The sequence below is a fragment of the Cetorhinus maximus genome, unplaced genomic scaffold (assembly GCF_964194155.1).
Source record: "Cetorhinus maximus unplaced genomic scaffold, sCetMax3.hap1.1 HAP1_SCAFFOLD_886, whole genome shotgun sequence".
Taxonomy (NCBI): domain Eukaryota; kingdom Metazoa; phylum Chordata; class Chondrichthyes; order Lamniformes; family Cetorhinidae; genus Cetorhinus; species Cetorhinus maximus.
This window is the reverse complement of record NW_027596828.1, coordinates 7,511-29,912: the sequence shown is the minus strand read 5'-3', so window position 1 is coordinate 29,912 and position 22,402 is coordinate 7,511. Positions and strand designations below refer to the sequence as shown.

The 22,402-nt window shown below is 45.4% G+C and overlaps 1 pseudogene; it reads left to right on the top strand.

The window, feature by feature from the left end:
- The first annotated feature begins 1,361 nt into the window (after positions 1 to 1,361).
- Positions 1,362 to 21,288, top strand: LOC144675003 (zinc-binding protein A33-like; annotated as a pseudogene).
- The last annotated feature ends 1,114 nt before the right edge of the window (positions 21,289 to 22,402 follow it).

Here is a 22,402-nt window from a genome sequence, read left to right as displayed (position 1 = left end):
CCTGTTTGTGATATTGGGCTGTGATACTGGACAGTTCCTACCCTCCTCTGGGCTGCCCGGTCTCCTTTCCTGGGAAACCTAGAGCAGGTCATCATCCACAGGCATTGTTAATTTTTAATCAATCCTTTTCCAGTTTTAGTTAACTTGGTCAGTGCTGGAATTCTCTCTCCTTTTGTTTCTTATTTTCCCCCAAATGTACTTTATCCATTGAATTTATGAATGCACATTAACTGACAGTTCCGAATTCACTTTACATAAAGGGAAATGAGATCAGTTTCTTTCAATTTGTGACACTGAGGTGCCTCACTACACTTAAAGCCCACAGTTACTGTATTCATTCCATGTCCACCGTATGGTTTCCAGGCCCTCGGTATACCATAATGGGAAGGCCTTAGCAGCCTTTCCCCATTGAGCTTTTGAAGCAGTTGCCACAAGCTTTGGTGCATCCCTCAGCATGTAGTCCTGCACCTTGTGCCAGTCTGCAACACTGGGTCACCGCCAGCTCTGTGCACGAGAAGACCAACACGTTTTGGCTGACTAAGGAGCGTGTTTCACCAAGTTGATCATCATCCAGCTCTAGATGGTGTTTGTCTCGGAGTGCCCCTGGGAAGTGCCCATACTGCAGAATGCTGGGTTATGAAGAGTGCTCAGGGTGAGCCTCAACAAAAATAACTATCTTTTTTTCTTTTCCAGAATTTCTTTTCAAAGGCACATTGCTGAAGGAGGTGAATGACGCTCCTCTTCCCCACTGCAGTGGCCTCCAGGGCTACGTGCAGAGGGGATGAGACTCCAGGTGTGCAGGAAGGATGTCACAGATGCCTTTCTCACCACTGGTGAAGTTACATCTTGGTGCCTGTTTGAAAGTTCTGATGGTGGCGCGTTCCATCTGATGACTTTGGCAGTCTGCTCAGGGAACCGCCCTACATGATCCACCATCTCCTTTCCCCAAAGGGCCTCAGGGAATTTACATGTGGACATTTAGATTTTTTTAATCTAAATTTTTTTTAATCCAAATTTTGCTTTTAAATAGCTTTTAACGATTGAAAAATGGTTCAAATCTCTTTACAACTTTCTCAACCTTTAAGCTGTCTGAAAACTCTCAGCTTCTGAACCTCTTCTGATTTTGGATGGGGTGACAACTTTTAGATTGTACACAAAAACCTCTCAAACTCTCTTGTTTTTGTCTGTCCCTCTCCTCTCAAGGGAGCAGAAGCATCTGCGCCTGTTTCTCTGCCTCTCTCTCTCCCGAGGATAGAAGCATCGTGACTGAAGGAAGACATATTGTGAAGTGAGTTCCAAAATAAACTGGGAGGAATAAAACTGAAATTAAAGAAACAAAAAGATAGAGAAGTGCAACAGAGATGGCCTTTGGTAAACCGATCTTAACCCTGGCCGAGGATTTAACCTGCTCCATCTGCCTGTCTCTGTTTGTGGAGCTGGTGCGGTTGGACTGTGGTCACAACTTCTGTAAATCCTGTATCCAGAAGTGTTGGGGAAAGCAGCGTCAGGCTGTGTCCTAAACAAAAACAGAATTACCTGGAAAAACTCAGCAGGTCTGGCAGCATCGACGGAGAAGAAATCAGTTAACGTTTCGAGCCTTCATGACCCTTCGGCAGAACTGAAGCATAGTTAGAAGAAGGGAGAAATATAAATTGGTTTAAGGTGGGTGGGGGGGTGATGGGGGGAGAGAGAGACATTGAGGGTGTGGTGATTGTGGAGATGAGCAGATAATCAAAAGATGTCACAGACAAAAGGGTCAAAGAGGTGTTTTGTCTGAGAAAAGTGCTAATTAAGAATGGAAGACAGGATATTCAAAGTACAGCTCTAGTGGGGGTGGGGTGGAAAGGCTAACAAGGTTTTAGTTTTAGATTTAAAAATAATGGAAATAGGTGGGGAAAGAAGAATCTATATAAATTATTGAAAAAAAAAGCGGGTGGGGGGGGGGGGGGGGGCGGGAAGAAACGGGGTGGGGATGGGGGGAGGGGGAGTTTAAGATCTAAAGTTGTTGAAGTCAATATTCAGCCCGGAAGGCTGTAAAGTGCCTAGTCGGAAGATGAGGTGCTGTTCCTCCAGTTTGCGTTGGGCTTCACTGGAACAATGCAGCAAGCCAAGGATGTGTCCTGCCCGGAACGTCGAGTGGTTCTCCCCCGGAGAACTTTCACCAGTAACAGGGTGTTGGCAATCTCTGTGAGAAAACTCGACAGCTGAAGCTGGGGGAGAGTCTGTCTCCCTGTGAGGAAAATGGGGAGAAGCTGATTGAGGACACAGAGACGGAGCAGTCTCACTATGAGGAACACGGGGAGAGGCTGAATGAGGACACAGAGAGGGAGCAGTCTCACTGTGAGGAACACGGGGAGAGGCTGAATGAGGACACAGAGAGGGAGCAGTGTCTCTGTGAGGAACACGGGGAGAAGTTGAATGAGGGACACAGAGAGGGAGCAGTGTCTCTGTGAGGAACACGGGGAGAAGTTGAATGAGGACACAGAGAGGGAGCAGTGTCTCTGTGAGGAACACGGGGAGAAGTTGAATGAGGGACACAGAGAGGGAGCAGTGTCTCTGTGAGGAACACGGGGAGAAGTTGAATGAGGACACAGAGAGGGAGCAGTGTCACTGTGAGGAACACGGGGAGAAGCTGAATGAGGACACAGAGAGGGAGCAGTGTCACTGTGAGGAACACGGGGAGAAGCTGAATGAGGACACAGAGAGGGAGCAGTCTCACTGTGAGGAACACGGAGAGAAGCTGAATGAGGACACAGAGAGGGAGCAGTGTCACTGTGAGGAACACGGGGAGAGGCTGAATGAGGACACAGAGGGGGAGCAGTGTCTCTGTGAGGAACACGGGGAGAAGCTGAATGAGGACACAGAGAGGGAGCAGTGTCACTGTGAGGAACACGGGGAGGAGCTGAATGAGGACACAGAGAGGGAGCAGTGTCTCTGTGAGGAACACGGGGAGAGGCTGAATGAGGACACAGAGAGGGAGCAGTCTCACTGCGAGGAACACGGCGAGAAGCTGATCCTGTTCTGTGAGGAGGATGAGATTCTGATCTGTGCCAGTTGTGTAGGATCTCCACCACATTCTGCCCACAGGTTCCTCCCTCTACAAATGGCAGTTCAAAAGTACAAGCTCAGGGGACACAGTGAGTTACCCGTCTCCATTGCTCAGTGTGTTTGTTGGGCTGTAATTTGGTCTGTGCTCAGTCCTCCTGTTGATCACAGGTAGCTCAAAACTCACATTGGACAATGAGAAATCTGAGGAACAATTTGTTAATAGTGTGTGTAACGTTTTACAGCCTCACTTTACACTAACATTGTATGAATGCAGCTCCAGGTTTCAGTTCTCATCATTACCGGTTGTCTTTATGATTGCTGTCGTTTAGGTAACACACTATACTTAACTGTTTCCCTGGACAATTCATCACATGAGTTCCTGTTTCCAAACAGCCCTCCCCCAGGCTCCTGTCATTGGTCACCTGACATGTCCATCCTCCTGAGCACTGTTTTCCCAGCCAATTTCAGATTCGGACTTCCTGATTGGATGGTTCTTGAACATCAGTCAAATAAACTTCCCCACCCCCCCCCCCCCATTCTTTGAAATAAGAAACAGAAGAGTTCAAAGAAATTTTTTTAATCTAAATTTTTTTCATGTCCCTATGATTTTTCTCCCGGTTTGCTGCACAGCTCTGGAGACATCGGTAAGTGACATGGAGGGAAGCTGGCAGCGTGCCACGAGTGGGCGAAGCCAGAGAAAATTCCGGTGACACTGTGAGAGGGAATGAACCCATCTCCACTAAATTCCACTGCTGAGTCTCAACAATCCCTTCCCCTGCCAGTTGCTCTCGGGGGAGGAGACCTCCACAGCGCACCGCGGTCCACCCGGTCACCATCGATTCAATCCGACACTAATTAATAACATTCATAACACTATTCAATCTCTACACCTGCATCCGGCCAGTCTCTGCTTTTTTTCTTGGTACATCAATGGCTGTTTCGGCGCCACCTCATGCTCTCATCTGGACCTGAAAAAATTTAACAGTATGCTTCCAATTTCCACTCCTCACTCACCTTCACATGGTCCATCTCTGACACTTCCCTTCCCTTCCTTGACTTCTCTGTCTCCATTTCTGGTGATAGACTGTCCACCAATATTCATTACAAGCCCACCGACTCCCACAGCTACCTCGACTACAGCTCCTCAAACCCCGCTTCCTGTAAGGACTCCATCCCATTCTCTCATTCCTTCACCTCCGAGGCATCTTTTCCAACAATGCCTCTTTCCAAAACAGTTCCTATGACATGTCTTCCTTCTTCCTTAACTGAGGTTTCCCACCCACGTTGGTTGACAGGGCCCTCAACCATATCCGGTCCATCTCCTGCGCATCCGCCCTCAACCTTCCTCTGCCTCCCAGAACCATGATAGGGTCCCCCTTGTCCTCACTTATCACCCCACCAGCCTCCACATTCAAAGGATCATCCTCTGCCATCTCCGCCAACTCCAGCATGATGCCACCACCAAATACATCTTCCCTTCACCCCCTGTCAGCATTCTGTATGGGCCATTCCCTCTGGGACACCCTGGTCCACTCCTCCATCACACCCCAGCTCCTCACCCCCTTCCCATGGCACCTTCCCATGCAATTGCACAAGGTGCAACACCTGCCCCTTTACCTCCTCCCTCCTCAACGTCCAAGGCCCAAAACACTCCTTTCAGGTGAAACAGCGCTTCGCTTGCACCTCCTTCAATTTGGTCTACTGCATTCGCTGCTTCCAATGCAGTTTCCTCTACATTGGGGAGACCAAACGCAGACTTTGGTCTGTCCGCAAGCATGACCCAGACCTTCCTGTCGCTTGCCATTTTAACACCCCACGCTGCTCTCATGCCCACATGTCCGTCCTTGGCCTGCTGCAATGTTCCAGTGAAGCTCAATGCAAACTGGAGGAACAGCACCTCATCTTCCGACTAGGCACTTTACAGCCTTCTGGACTTAACAACTCCAGACCATGAACTCTCTCCTCCGTATTTACCCCTTTTTAAATTCATCCATTTCCATTTCCATTCTCCTTTTTCCCCAACCCCACCTCCCCCAACTCCCTCCACAGGGCCATCTGTCACAGGTTTCTATGTTATGATTTCACAGAGTGCTAACCCTTATTCTGCTATTAACATATCTTCTACCTTACCTTCATGCCACTATCAGCACCTTATTTAGTCTTTAACACTACCATTAACACTCCCTTTGTCTTGTATTGATTACATCTTTATCAATCTCTCCTTAGCTCCCACCTATCCCTGACCTTCTATTTTGTTTCATCTGCTCCACCTCCTCTTAAACATTATAAAATCCATCACATTTCTACTTCTCTTCAGCTCTGAAGAAGAGTCATATGGGATTGAAACGTTAACTCTGTTTCTCTCTCCAGATGCTGCCAGGACTGCTGAGCATTTTCTGTTTTTATTTCAGATTTCCAGAATTTTGCTTTTATATGAGTTGAGCCTAACCTTGACTCACAGTCAGTGCCCTTTCCTCCAGCAGCCATAGTGGGCATCGCCTCAGCTGATTGGAGCACTGATCATATGGTCCTCAGGCTGTTTCGATATTTCCATCAAGTGGCCTCTGCTGATGCTGAGTTGGGCTTTTCCATGGGTGGGGGAGGGGTTTCCTGATGTAGGGAAGATCAGGTGGTACTTAAACGTGGGCTGTGATTGGTTGACAGCCAGTCCCTATTTTAGGGAAGGTCGGATGGTACCTGAACATGGGCTGTGATTGGCAGACAGTCGGTTCCTGACGTAGGGAAGGTAAGGTTGTCACCGAATCCAGGCTGTGATTGGTTGGTTGCCATTGCCAGGAGCTGGCATGCTCCCAGAATGCTTTGTTTGGCTGCTGGGAAATTGAGGCCGATTCCAGGGGCCGCTGGCCATTCTGGGGGGGGTTGGCAGCCCTACCTGGAGATTGATTCTCAATTCCTGGAGACTCCAAGATAATCCAGGAGGGTTGGTAACTCTAGCTGTAGCTTTAAGAAAATTTCCTTTATTACAGACTGAGTTTCTACTATTACTATCATGTAATTTAGCTTTAAGAAATTTTCCTTCATTACAGACAGTATTTCTACTATTTTGGAAATACTATTACTGTAGAGTAATGTAGCTTTATCTGAGATGTTGTTCATTATAGGTGGGGCACAGCTTATAACCCCACACTGGGAGGAAGTTAGGACACTCTCAGTCTCTTGGCCATATTGACATGTTGATGATCTATTAATAAGTAGCACTGCAGGATTTGAGAAGAAACAGAATAAATACAAAGCTTGATTGGGCAGTTGAATTGGTTGGGCACTCAGACTAGACCAGATGCTGATTTGATGTGTTTGAGTTAGTACTACAGTGAAACATCCTAAAGTAGATTATGCTTTCAATGTTTCAAGGAGGGAGACAGAAAGCAGGAAAATATAGGCCTGTTAGCCTGACATGTAGCATTGGGAAAATGTTGGAAATCCGTCATTAAGAAGCAGCAGCAGCACATTTAGAAAATCATAATATAAGCAGGTAGTGTCAATGAAAGGGAAATCATGTTTGATAAATTTATTCACGTCCTTTGAGGATGTAAGAGGCAGGGTGGATAAAGGGGAACCAGTAGATGTGTTTGGATTCCCAAAAGGTATTCAGTAAGGTGCCAGCTAAAAGGTTAGTGCACACAAGATAAGAGTTCATGATGTTGGGGGTAATATATTAGCATGGATGAAAGATTGGCTAACTAGCAGGAAACAAACAGGAGCCAAAAGGGTCATAACTGTAACTAGTGTGGTGTCACAGGGATCATTACTGGGCCTCACCTATTCACAATCTATATTAATGACTTGGATGAAGGGACCAATTGTAGTGTAGCCGAATTTGCTAATGATACAAAAGTGGGTGGGAAAGCAAATTCTGAGGAGGATATAAAGAATATAAGAAACATGAGGAGTAGACTACATGGCTCATTGAGCATTCCTGCTCTGCCATTTAATACACTTGTGGCTGATACTCGGCTTAAAATTCACTTTACCCAGCTCCGCTTATCCCTTGATTCCCTGAGACCAAATATCTGTCTATGTCAACCTTAAATATATTCAATGACAAAGCATCCACAACCCTCTGGGATGGAGAATTTCAAAGATTTGCAATCACTTGTGTGAAGAAATTCCTCATCTCAGTCCTAAATGATCAGCCCCTTATTCTAAGACGGTGCCCCTGTGTTCTAGATTACCCAGCCAGTGGAAACTTCCTCGTAGCCAGGGGAAACAATCCCAGCACCAACCCTGTCAATCCCCTTTGGAATCTTGAATGTTTCAATGAGATCACCTCTCATTCTTCTGAATTCCAGCAAATATCGGGCAAATTTACTCAGCCTTTCATCCCAGGGCCCAATCTAGTGAACCTTTGCTGTACAGCCTCCACTCGTGTATCTTTCCTTGGGTATGGAGAACATAGCTGCACACAATATTCGAAGTGTAGTATCACCAATGCACTGTACAATTGTAGCAAGACTTATTTATCCTTGAACTCCAATCTCGTTGCAATAAAGACCAACAAGCTATTTGACTCCCTAATTGCTTGCTGTACCTGCATGCTAGCTTTCTGTGTTCCTTGTACAACCCTCTCCGACCTATGAGACATCTTATCACAATCCAGTAACTTAAATACTCATACTGTTCCAGGGATAGCCAATAGAATTCTATCTTTTAAGCAATCTCTTAAAATCCATCTTATATTCCTCTGTGGAATTTCTGTCTATTTTCCAAAATCTGACTATGCTTCAGACACTAAACAAATAATTTTTCTTGTAAATATCATCCAAGAACCCGAATGGAAGATCCAATCCTTCATCACTATCCGACTATGCAGCTCGCAAAATATTTTACTTTGGTTCTTTTTTACCTTTGGTAGGAAGAAACAATGCCAATGCCATACCTTGTTTTTCCCTTGGTAACGATGTAACCTGTGTCCACATATCCACTTCATTCTTCCATTCAATACATGGTTCAGACTCTGAGAATATGGGAGGGTAATTTTCCATTTTCCTAGTTTCCAACCTTCACCTTTAGTCAACCATCCACTGCTGCTATGTTAGTCTGGAAAACCAGTTGGTGAAGGATCAAATTGGAGTCAATATTTACACACTTTTATATTTAATAATTTACAGTGTTACGCATTACAAGTCTACTTCTCCAACTGCCATAGATTTTGTCTGTGCCTATTTATAGGGGGTTCAGTGAGCCTCCAGTTCATATCCAATGGACCATTAAATGCAATCAATAAACAATTAACAATGTCCAGCCTACCAAATCCATTTATATATTTTATATACCATAAATGCGTTGTTGGTTTCAAGTTGTGCCTGGTCTGTTTGAATACTTTTCACTCTGCCTTTTATAAAGAAAGGGGTACACACTAGTGCCACATGTAACATTCCCTGGACACCAGTCCTCACAGTGTGTGATGTAAATGCATGATGCAATCAGATCATGGTGAAATCTCATTCCTTTTTTAGGACCAGTTGAATTCGTTCCTGGATACCACGGTGGATGAAAAGAAAATATCAAGTAACATAAAAGGGAAACAGGAGAGGAAGATTGCAGAACTGGATGTGAGTATTACTTCAGTTCCCTTTAAACACTGCGACCCTTTAACAATCCACTGTTTAAATGATCTCTCTCACTATCTTAGGAATTGACTGGATCCTTGGAGCAAGACATCACTGCACAGTTTGCTAAAATCCATCAATATCTAGGAGAGAAAGAGAAAGATTTAATCAAAGAGCTGAGGAGACAAAAGGAGGAAGATCTGCGACCAATGGAGGAGAACCTGAAAAGAATTGAAGAGGAGCTGACGTCACTTGAGGAGAAGATATTGAACCTTTGTGTAGACATCGAGCAGCAAGACAGTATCTCTTTTCTCAAGGTGACCCTTTGTAATGCAATCCTCAAGCTGTTGGTGTAATTGTAAACAACATGTTCTAATAGTGCTCAAACCCCATCACAACAATGCCCAGCGTGCAGTATAACTGAGGACAACAGCTATCAGTCAGGATTGAGCTCGGAGTGTCAGGGAGACAGTTCCAAACAGTCAGCACCTCATACTGATTGCAGTATAACTGGAACCAGAGTAAAAAGGTCCAGAAAAGGAGTGGGAGAGAAGAGATGAGTTGTATCTGAATCAAAGAGACACAAAGAGACTTGTCAGGAACATTGAGACAGCAATTAGAAATCATTCAAACTAGTTAGGTGGCGGGGAGGGTCGGGATAGGAAACCAGACCCAGTGGAGACAAACCAGGGAACAGGAGGTTAGCCATTAGCAGGTGGTTCCAAACACAGACAGGTGGAAATTCCTCTTGGGAGGCAATGGCAAATCAGTTTTATATTCTGCCCAGTTTTCCTTTCCCACCAATGGACTCACACACACACACCAACACACACACGCACACCAACACACACACACACACACCAACACACACGCACACCAACACACACTAACACACCAACACACACACACACGCACACACACATGCACACACACACACCAACACACACACCCCAATACACACACACCAACACACACACACAGACACATACACATACACACAGACACACACACACAGAGACATACACATGCAGACACACGCAAGTGCACACACACAGACACACACACGTGCACAAATATAGACACACGCAAACACACAGTCAGACATGCACACATAGACATACACGTACAAACACACACAGCACACAGACATACACGTGCACACACCACACACATATGCATGCACACAGACACACACACACATACACAAGGGACAGAGGAAGTTGTGAGCGTATTGTACATTTGTTTCCACCTTGAACAGAAGAAAGAATGTATAAGTCAAGAATATGTTTTAAAGCTGGTTAGTGTTTAGAGAATTGTCTTCGTGCACTGTTGCCTGTTGTGTACTGTGATTTGCCAAAATCATGTGACTTCTGAATTCATTCCCTTGTGAGTAAGGGATTCAGGCAGAAGCCACTTTACCAACCACATGGAACATGGTGTCAGGAGTGCGCAGCTAAATTTGAGTGGATTTTGAAAGCCTAAAGAGAACCAGCTGCTGTAAAATAATTGAAAATAATTGAAACTTCAGTCTGCAACTTTGCACAGGACATTAACTGCTGGGTGAGTCAGTGTGGTTTTATATTCCTGTCCCTGCTCCTATAGAGATGAAGGGAAGTTTGAATGTAAATTAGAAATTCTTCCAGTCCCAATAGAGGGGGGAGGCGATGATGTAGTGGTATTGTCCCTGGTAAATGCTCTGGGGACCTAGGTTCGAATCCCGCCACGGCAGATGGTGGAATTTGAATTTAATTAAATGTCTGATGGTGACCATGAAACCATTTTCGATTGTTGTAAATACCCACCTGGCTCACTAATCCCATTTAGGGAGGGAAATCTGCTGTCCTTACCTGGTCTGGCCTATATGTGACTCCAGACCCACAGCAATGTGGTTGACTCTTAAATGGCTTCTGAACTGGCCTAGCAAGATACTCAGTTGCATCAAACCCCAACAAAGACACAAAAAGGAATGAAACCAGATGGACCACCCGGCATCAACCTAGGCACCGGAAACAACAGCTGCAAATTCAGCCCTGTCGACCTTGCAAAGTCCTCTTTACTAACATCTGGGGGCTTGTGCCAAAATTGGGAGAGCTGTCTCTCAGACTAGTCAAGCAACAGCCTGACATAGTCATCCTCACAGAACCATACCTTATAGATAAATGCCCCAGGTACCACCATCGGTATGTCCTGGGAGTCCTCAACATTGACTCTGGACCCCATGAAGTCTCATGACACCAGGTCAAACATGAGCAAGGAAATCTCCTGCTGATTACCACGTACCACCCTCCCTCAGCTGATGAATCAGTGCTCCTCCATGTTGAACATCACTTGGAGGAAGCACTGAGGGTGGCAAGGGTGCAGAATGTACTCTGGGTGGGGGACTTCAATGTCCATCACCAAGAGTGGCTCGGTAGCACCACTACTGGCCGAGTCCAAAAGGGCATAACTGCTAGACTGGGTCTGTGGCAGGTGGTGAGGGAACCAACAAGATGAAAAACATACTTGACCTCATCCTCACCAATCTGCCTGCCGCAGATGCACCTGTCCATGACAGTGTCGGTAGGACTGACCACCACACAGTCATTGTGAAGACAAAGTCCCACCTTCACATTGATGATAGACTCCATCGTGTTGTGTGGCACCACCAACGTGCTAAATGGAATAAATTTTGAACAGATCTAGCAACTCAAGACTGGACATCCATGAGGCACTGTGGGCCATCAGCAGCAGCAGAATTGTACTTGAACACAATCTGTAACTTCATGGCCTGGCATATCCCCCACTCTAACATTACCATCAAACCAGGGAATCAACCCTGGTTCAATGAAGAATGCTGAAGGGCATGCCAGGAGCAGCACCAGGCATACATTAAAAAAAATTAGGTGCCAACCTGGTGAAGCTATAACACAGGACTACTTGCATGCCAAACAACATAAGTAGCAAGTGATAGACAGAGCTAAGCGATCCCACCACCAACAGATCGGACATAAGCTCTGCAGTCCTGCCACATCCAGTCTTGAATGGTAGTGGACAATTAAACAACTCACTGGAGGAGGAGGCTCCACAAATATCCCCATCCGCAATGATAGAGGAGCCCAGCACATCAGTGCAAAAGATAAGGCTGAAGCATTTGCTACAATCTTCAGCCAGAAGTGCCAAGTGGATGATCCATCTCAGCCTCCTCCGGAAGTCCCCAGCATCACAGATGCCAGTCTTCAGCCAATTCGATTCACTCTACATGATATCAAGAAATGGCTGAAGGCACTAGATATTATAAAGGCTATGGGCCCTGACAATATTCCGGCAATAGTACTGGAGAATTGTGCTCCAGAACTTGCTGCGCCCCTAGCCAAGCTGTTCTAGTACAGCTACAACACTGGCATTTACCCGGCTATGTGGAAAATTGCCCAGGTTTGTCCTTTACACAAAAAGCAGGACAAATCCAACCAGGCCAATTACCGGCCCATCAGTCTATTCTGCATCATCAGTAATGTGATGGAAGGGGTCATCAATAGTGCTATCAAGCAGCACATACTTAGCAATAACCCGCCCATTGACGCCCAGTTTGAGTTCCGTCAGGGCCGCTCAGCTCCTAACCACATTGCAGCCTTGGATCAAACATGGACAAAAGAGCTGAACTCCCGAGGTGAGGTGAGAGTAATTACCCTTGTCACCCAGGCAACATTTGACCGGGTGTGGCATCAAGGAGCCCGAGCAAAACTGGAGGCAATTGGAATCGGGAGGAAAGCTCTCCGCTGGTTGGAGTCATACCTAGCACAAAGTAAGATGGTTGTGGTTGTTGGAGGTCAATCACCTCAGCTCCAGGACATCACTGCAGGAGTTCCTCAGGGTAGTGTCCTTCCCCCAACCATCTTCAGCTGCTTCATCAATGACCTTCCTTCCATCATAAGATCAGAAGTGGGGATGTTTGCTGATGATTGCACAATGTTCAGCACCATTCGCGACCCCTCAGATACTGATGCAGTCCATGTCCAAATGCAACAAGACCTGGACAATATCCAGGCTTGGGCTGACAAGTGGCAAGTAACATTCGCACCACACAAGTGCCAGGCAATGACCATCTCCAACAAGAGAGAATCTAACCATCACCCCTTGGTGTTCAATGGCATTACTATTGCTGAATCCCCCACTGTCAACATCCTGGGGGGGTTACCATTGACCAGAAACTGAACTGGATTAGTGGTCCAGCCAGTGATGCCCACGTCCCAGGAACGAATAAAGAAATATATCTATATAAATACTGTAGCTACAAGAGCAGGTCAGAGGCTAGGAAAACCTACAACGATTAACTCACATTCTGACCCCCCCAAAGCCTGTCCACCATCTACAAGGCACAAGCCATGAGTGTGATGGAATACTCCCCACTTGCCTGGATGAGTGCAGCACCCACCACACTCAAGAAGTTTGACATCGTCGAGGAAAAAGCAGCCCGCTTGATCGGCACTACATCCACAAACATCCATTCCCTCCACCACTGATGTAGAGTGGCAGCAGTGTGTACCATCTACAAGATGCACTGCAGAAACTCACCAAGGCTCCTGAGACAGCACCTTCCAAACCCAACACCACTACCATCTAGCAGGACAATGGCAGAAGATAGTTGGGAACACCACCACCTGGAAGTCTCCCTCCAAGTCACTCACCATCCTGACTTGGAAATATATTGCCATTCCTTCACTGTCGCTGGGTCAAAATCCTGGAACTCCCTCCCTAACAGCACTGTGGGTGTACCTACACCACATGGACTGCAGCTGTTCAAGAAGGAAGCTCACCATCACCTTCTCAAGGGTAACTAGGGGTGGGCAATAAATGCTGGCCCAGCCAGTGAAACCCACATCCCGTGAATGAATAAAAAGAACTATTAAATTGCCAGAGAAACCTGAACAAAGAAGAGATGCAAAACTGTTATCAGTGCTGAGCAAAGGGTACTACAAGCTGTACTACACCCTAGACCTCACTGAGGAGCAGAAAGTGAGATCGATTAGACTGAGGTTTTCTAATCTAACTTTCTTTATAGACAATGGAGGTAACTTTCAACTGCAAATGATAATGCATGCAATATGTTATTTTTCTTTTATCAGAAAGGGAATGGTTGGAGAAATACCTTTGCGCACTGTTGTCACTTTGTGTACTGTGGCTCGCCATAGTCATGTGACTTGCGTCATGTGACCTCTGATGTAATCCCTATGTGAGTAAAGGGTTCAGGCAAAAGTCATCTTACTGACCATAAAGAGCAGTTGGATCACACTCGGAATATTGTACATACTTCAAGTCTCCCCATGTTAAGAAGGATATGAAAGTAATGGAGAAGATGCAACAAAACACTTACAAACATGTTATCAGGACTGAATGTTTATATCTAACAGGAAAGATTGAACAGAGTTCAAAACTGGGGCATCCATGAGAAGCTGTGGGCCATCAGCAGCATTGTACTCAACCAGAATCTGTAACTCATGGCCCTACATGTCCCTCAGTCTACCATTACCATCGAACCGGGGGATCAATCCTGGTTCAATGGAGAGTTCAGGAGATCATGCCGGGAGCAGCACCAGGCATACTGATCCAGTGAAACTACAACACGGGACCACACACGTGCCAAATAGCAGAAGCAGCATGAAACTGGCAGAGCCAAGCAAACCCACAACAGATCAGAGCCACGCTCAGCAGTCCTGCCACATCCAGTCGTGAATGGTGGTGGAAAGTTAAACAGCTCACCGGAGGAGGTGGCTCCATAAATATCCCCTTCCTCAATGATGGAGGAGCCCAGCACAGCAGTGCAAAAGATAAGGCTGAAGCGTTTACAACAATCTTCAGCCAGAAGTGCCGAGTAGATGATCCCTCTCAGCCTCCTCCAGAGGTCCCCAGCATCGCAGATGCCAGTCTTCAGCCAATTCAATTCACTCCACATAACATCAAGAAATGGCTGAAGGGACTGGATACTGCAAAGCCTATGGGCCCTGACAATATTCCTGCAATAGTCCTGAAGACTTGTGCTCCAGAACTTTCAGCACCCCTAGCCAAGCTGTTCCAGTACAGCTACAACAATGGCATCTATGTGGCTATATGGAAAATTGCCCAGGTATGTTCTGCACACAAAAAGCAGGACAAATCCAACCTGGCCAATTACCGCCCCATCAGTGTACTCTCCATCATCAGTAAAGTGATGGAGGGGATCATCAACAGTGCTATCAAGCAGCACTTACTTAGCAATAACCTGCTCTCTAATGCTCAGTTTGGGTTCCGCCGGGGCAAGTCAGCCACTTGACAGTGGTTGCCCCTGATATCAAGGCAGTATTTGACAGAGTGTGGCATCAAGGAGCCCAAGCAAAACTGGAGCCAAAGGGAATCAGGGGGAAAACTCTCTACTGGTTTCAGTCATACCTAGCACAAAGGAAGATGGTTTTGGTTGTGAAGGTCAATCACCTCAGCTCCAGGACATCACTGCAGGAGTTCCTCAGGATAGTGTCCTCGGCCTAAACATCTTCAGCTATTTCATCAAAGACCTTCCTTCCATCATAAGGTCAGAAGTGGGGATGTTCACTGATGATTGCACAAAGTTCAGCACCGTTCGCAACTCCTCAGATACTGAAGCAGTCCATGTGCAAATGCAGCAAAACCTGGACAATATCCAGGCTTGGGCTGACAAGTGGCAAGTAAGATACGCACCACACGAGTGTCAGGAAATGACTATGTCCAATAAGAGAATCTAACCATCTCCCCTCGACATTCAATGGCATTACCATCGCTGAATCCCCCACTATTAACATCCTGTTACCATTGACTAGAAACTGAACTGGACTAGCCATATAAATACCAAGAGGAGATGATAAATGGGAACTTTGCAGCAAGTAACTCACCTCCTGACTCCCCATAGCCTGTCCACCATCTGTAAGGCTCAAGTCAGGAGTGCGATGGAATATTATCCACTTGCCTGGATGACCGTGGCTCCAACAACACACAAAGCTCAACATCCCTCCCTAATAGCACTGTTGGCGTACCTACACCACATGGTGCAAACAGCCTGCTTGACTGACAACCAATCGACCAACTTAAACATTCATTCCCTCGACCCCCACGCACAGTGGCAGCAGTGTGCACTATATACAGGATGCACTGCAGGAGCTCAACAAGCCTTCTTCAAGAGAACCTTCCAAGCTCGAGAATCCTATCACCCAGATTTCCAAGTGTAGCAGATGCATAGGAACACCACCAGCTGGAAGTTTCCCTTCAAGGCACTCACCATCCTGACTTGGAAATATATCACCATTCCTTCACCGTCCCTGGGTCAAAATCCTGGAACTCTCTCCCTAACAGCACTGTGGGTGTACCTACACATGGACTGCAGCGGTTCAAGAAGGCAGCTCACCACCACCTTCTCAAGGGCAATTAGAGAAAGGGGAAAAAACACTGGCCTAGCCAGGGACACTCAATTCCCATCAAACAATAGAAGTTGCTCTTCACTATGAAAAATGGGAGTCCAAGCGGTGACCCAACATTCTCTCTTTTCAGAAAGCAACCCAATTCCCTTTTGAATACCTCAATCGAATCTGCCTCCATTATCCTCTCAGGAAATTCATTCCAGGCTCCAGCCACCCTTTGGGTGAAACATTTTTTACTCACGTCACTCTTACTCCTTTCGCCAATTGTTTTTAATCCTTGCTCTTGATGCTCTCTTAAGCGGGAACAGTTTCTCACTATTTACCCTGCCCATACCCCTCAGGATCTTGAACAGCTCTTTCAAGTCTCCTCTTAGCCTTCTTTTCTCCAAGGAAAACAGTCCCAACCTCTCCAATCTATCCTCATAGTTACAGTTCTTTACCAAATGATGCAATATGGGCAGCCCTGATCGTCTGCCTACATAGAGGAACCAATGGGCTGAGTGGCTTCTTTCACCTATAAATATTTCGTGAACTCATGACCTCCTATAGATGACTGAGGTTTCCCCACTGAGGTTGAGCTGTACTTGTCCTGAGAGCAGAGACATGTTGGGGTTCAGTCCCATGGATGATACCTGTTCACTTGCTGAGCAATAGGAGCTTATTTGACTGTGTGGGCATCACAAGGAGCCTACTCCAGTTCACATTTGATGTGTAGACAGGTACATGTTGCCCTGGAGCTGCCTGAAAGTGTCCAGGAGCTGGTACTCTGGCTGTTGTCTCAATATAGAGAGGATGCTGAGATTAGGATTAACACCATGACCCCGGCGCAGAGCCACACAGACAAGAAACAAGCTCTGATTTCCTGGGAAAATGGAGACCAGAAATAAAATGAACAGATCAGTGAACCTTCAAAGTCTACAGCAGCAGAGGAAACCCTGTCAAGTGTAACTGGGGACGGGAGGGGGTGGTAACATCAGTGGAACCCGTCAGTGAAAACTCCGTCCTGATCCCCTCACATTCTACGAAAATCACTGATTCTACCTCATTAAAAAGTACAATGTACCAGCACCGTATATTTATTAAATTATTTCTGATTCTCTGTCCTGCAGGAGCTGAAAAGATTGAGAGAAAGGTGAGTATCTAATCCAAACTCACACATGGTTTTACACTGTGACCACAGTTTGTATCCAGCAGTGAGTGATTAAAGCAATCCCAATTTAAACAGGTACCTGGCCAAAGAGGAGGAAGGGAAAGGTGCAGAGAGAGACGAAGTTTACAGCAGTGTTTTCAAGACTGCAATACACAGGATCTCAAGGCCCGTTACTCTACACAGTGTGGAAGGAAATGAAACACATCATCTCCCCAGGTAAGGAACTTCAGCAGTTTTTGTTGGGTTTTATGCTGGCTCTCCCTGACCCTCTACACTGTACCCAGTCTGTAATATCTCTTCACTGTACACACTGGAGTCTGGGAATATATCTAACTGTACACTGTACCTAGTGTGTAATATCTGTTCACTGTACACACTGGAGTCTCGGAGTGTAACTAACTGTACACTGTACCCAGTCTGTAATATCTCTTCACTGTACACACTGGAGTCTGGGAATATATCTAACTGTACACTGTACCTAGTGTGTAATATCTGTTCACTGTACACACTGGAGTCTCGGAGTGTAACTAACTGTACACTGTACCCAGTCTGTAATATCTGTTCACTGTACACACTGAAGTCTGGGAATATATCTAACTGTACACTGTGCCCAGTCTGTAATATCTGTTCACTGTACACACTGAAGTCTGGGAATATTTCTAACTGCACACTGTATCCAGTCTGTAATATCAGTTCACTGTACACACTGGAGTCTGGGAATATATCTAACAGTATACTGAACCCAGTCTGTAATATCTGTTCACTGTACACACTGGAGTCTGGGAATATATCTAACTGTACACTGTACCCATTCTGTAATATATGTTCACTCTGCACACTGAAGACTGGGAATATATCAAACTGTACACTGTACCCAGTCTGTAATACCAGTTTACTGTACACACTGGAGTCTGGGAATATATCTCAGTTCACACTATACACAGCATGTAATATCTGTTCACCATACATACTGGAGTCTGGGAATATATCTAACTGTACACTCTACCCAGTCTGTAATATCTGTTCACAGTACAAACAGGAATCTGGGAACATATCTAACTGTACACTGTACCCAGTCTGTAATATCTGTTCACTGTACTCACTGGAGTCTGGGAATATCTTCAACTGCACACTGTACCCAGTACGTAATACCTGTTCAATGTGAACACTGGAGATGGAACATATCTAACTGTACACTGTGCCCAGTCTGTAATATCTGTTCACCGTACACACTGGAGTCTGGGAATATATCTAACTGTACATTGTACCCAGTCTGTAATATCTGTTCACCGTACACACTGGAGTCTGGGAATATATCAAACTGTACTCTCTACCCAGTCTGTAATATCTGTTCACGGTACATACTGGAGTCTGGGAATATATCAAACTGCACACTGTACCCAGTCTGTAATACCTGTTCACTATGCACACTGGAGTCTGGGAATATATCCAACTGCACAATATCCATTCTGTAATATTTGTTCATTGTACACACTGGAGTCTGGGAATATATCTAACTGCACATTGTATCCAGTCTTTAATATCTGTTCACTGTACACACTGGCGTCTGGGAATATATCTAACTGTACAGTGTACCCAGTCTGTAATATCTGTTCACTGTACACACTGGAGTCTGGGAATATATCCAACTGCACAATACTCAGTCTGTAATATTTGTTCATTGTACACACTGGAGTCTGGGAATATATCTAACTGCACATTGTATCCAGTCTTTAATATCTGTTCACTGTACACACTGGCGTCTGGGAATATATCTAACTGTACAGTGTACCCAGTCTGTAATATCTGTTCACTGTACACACTGGAGTCTGGGAATATATCCAACTGCACAATACTCAGTCTGTAATATTTGTTCATTGTACACACTGGAGTCTGGGAATATATCTAACTGCACATTGTATCCAGTCTTTAATATCTGTTCACTGTACACACTGGCGTCTGGGAATATATCTAACTGTACAGTGTACCCAGTCTGTAATATCTGTTCACTGTACACACTGGAGTCTGGGAATATATCCAACTGCACGATACCCAGTCTGTAATATTTGTTCATTGTACACACTGGAGTCTGGGAATATATCTCACTGCACACTGTACCCAGTCTGTAATATCTGTTCACTGTACACACTGGAGTCTGGGAATATATCTAACTGCACACTGTACCCAGACTGTAATATCTGCTCACTGTTCACACTGGTGTCTGGGAATATATCTAATTGCACACTGTACCCAGTCTGTGATATATGTTCACTGTACACATTGGAGATGGGACAATATCTCACTGCACATTGTACCCTGTCTGTAATATTTGTTCACTGTACACACTGGAGTCTGGGAATATATCCAACTGCACGATACCCAGTCTGTAATATTTGTTCATTGTACACACTGGAGTCTGGGAATATATCTCACTGCACACTGTACCCAGTCTGTTATATCTGTTCACTGTACACACTGGAGTCTGGGAATATATCTAACTGTACACTGTGCCCAGTCTGTAATATCTGTTCACTGTACACACTGGAGCCTGGGAATATATCTAACTGCACACTGTATCCAGTCTGTAATATCTGTTCACTGTGCATACTTGAGTCTGGGAATATATCATACTGTACACTGTACCCAGTCTGTAATATATGTTCACTGTGCACACTGGATTTTGGGAATATATCAAACTGTACACGGTACCCAGACAGTAATATCTCTTCACTGTACACACTGGAGTCTGGGAATATATCTAACTGCACACTGTACCCAGTCTGTAATATCTGTTCCCTGTACACACTGGAGTCTAGGAATATATCTAACTGTACACTGTACCCAGATTGTAACATCTGTTCACTGTACGCACTGGAGTCTGCAAATATATCTAATTGTAAACTGTACTCAGACTGTAATGTCTGTTCACTGTACACACTGGAATCTGGGAATATATCTAATGGTACACTGTGCTCAGTCTGTAATATCTGTTCACTGTACACACGAGTCCAGGAATATATCTAACTGTACACTGTACCCTGTGTGTATTATCTGTTCACTGTACACACTGGAGTCTGGGAATATATCTAACTGTACATTGTACCCACTCTGCAGTATTAACTGATATAGAAATTTGGACTTGGTGCCAAGTCCTGTTATAAAGACACCAGATATTAACACTCATTCATCCAGCTTCCTGTGTGTAAAATATTTAACATGATATATTTTTAATTTCCCCAGTTTCATCCTCATTGACGCTGGACCCAAACACGGCTCATCCTTGAAATATATCTAACTGCACACTGTACCCAGTCTGTAATATCTGTTCACTGTGCATACTGGCGTCTGGGAATATATCTAACTGCACACTGTACGTAGTCTGTAATATCTTTTCATTGTACACACCGGTAATATAACTGAGTGTACACTGTACCCACTCTGCAGTATTCAGTGACACAGACATCATGGACTGGGTGCCGAGAGATATTTTGCAGACTTGAGAGATTAACCTTTGTCCACCCTTCTTCCACAGTGTATAATATTTATCATGTTCTCTACTTTATTTTCCCTAGTCGCAGCCTCACTGACCCTGGACCCAAACACAGCTGATCCTGACCTCATCCTGTCTGAAGACCTGACCAGTGTGGAAAGCAGTGACAGAAGAAACCCGATGCGTCCTGATAATCCGGAGAGATTTGATGTGTGTCTTTGTGTCCTGGGGTCACAGGGATTCACATCAGGGAAACATTACTGGGAGGTGAAGGTCAGAGACAAGACTGACTGGGCATTGTGTGTGGTCAAAGAGTCAGCCAATAGGAAGGGAGATGTAACACTCTGTCCTGCAAATGGATACTGGCCTCTATGGCTGAGTAATGGAAATGAATATGGAGTGACCAGAAGGTCAGCAGTCCCTCTGACTGTGTGTGTGAAGCCCAGGACCATCGGGGTTTACCTGCACTATGAGGACAGACAGGCGACCTTTTACAATGCTGATGATATGTCCATTCTCCACTCCTTCACTTTCAGATTCCGTATGAAACTCTTTCCGTTCTTCTCTCCTGGATTGTATGATGAGGGTTACAATGCTGCTGCTCTTAAACTGCGTCATGTTGAGTTGTAGCTTCCTAATCTGCTGTGTGGGATATTGATGCTGAAGGGCGACAAATGCTGGTGATGGCAGCAACACTCACATCCCATAAAAAAAATGGAAAAAAGCATTTGACCCTGAGATGAGCTTCTGACCTCGCATTCGCGCCATCGCTAAAACTGCCCATTCCCACCTCTGTGACATCGCCTGACTTTACTCCTGTCTCAGCTCATCTCCTGCTGAAACCATCAATTATGTCTTTGTTATCTTCAGACTTCGCTATTCCAATGCCTGTCTGGGTGCTGCAAACTTGAGGTTATCCAAAACCCTGCTGCCCGTGTCTTAACTTTCACCAAGACCTGTTCACCTATCAACCCCCTCACCGCCCCCCCCAACCCCCCTCTCAACCCCCTTCACCTCCCCCTTACCCCCCCCCCCCTCACACCCCCCCCTCCCTCACACCCCCCCCCCATGCCCCCGTCAATGTGCTCACTGACCTACATTGGTTGCCGGTTAAGGAACATACTGATTTCAAAATTCTTATCCTTGTTTTGAAATCCCATCATGGCTTTGCCCCTCCCTATCTCCAAAGTCTCCTCCAGCCCCACAACACTCCGAGATATCTACACTCCTCTCCTTCTGGCCTCTTCAGCAGCCCCAACTTTAATCCCTCCACCATTGGTGGCCGCGCCTACAGCTGCATTGAGCCCCAAGTTCTCGAATCCCCCCCCTACACCTCTGCACCTCTCTACCTGGCTTTCCTCCTTTAACACACTCCTTAAAGCCCAGCTCTTTGATCAAGCTTTTGGTCTCCTGATCTAATAGCGCTTTATGTGACTCAGTGCCCTTCCTTATTTTATAATGTTGTTCTGAAGCGCCTTGATAAGTTTTGTTACTGTAAAGGTGCTATATAAATATAAGTGGTTGTTGTTGTTGTTAAGGGTTTATTCTGGGGTGGGGCTTTTTTTCAGGTAAGGGACGGGATTTGGGGAGTCAGAAGATTTTCTTATTGTTGGGAGCGCGTCAATTGTAGATACTGTTTCATTCTAATTTCTACTGTAATAGAAAATACATTTTCTCTATGAAACCATGATTCAGATGTGAAGCTTATTTGCAAAAGGAGACACAATATTAAATACATTGATTT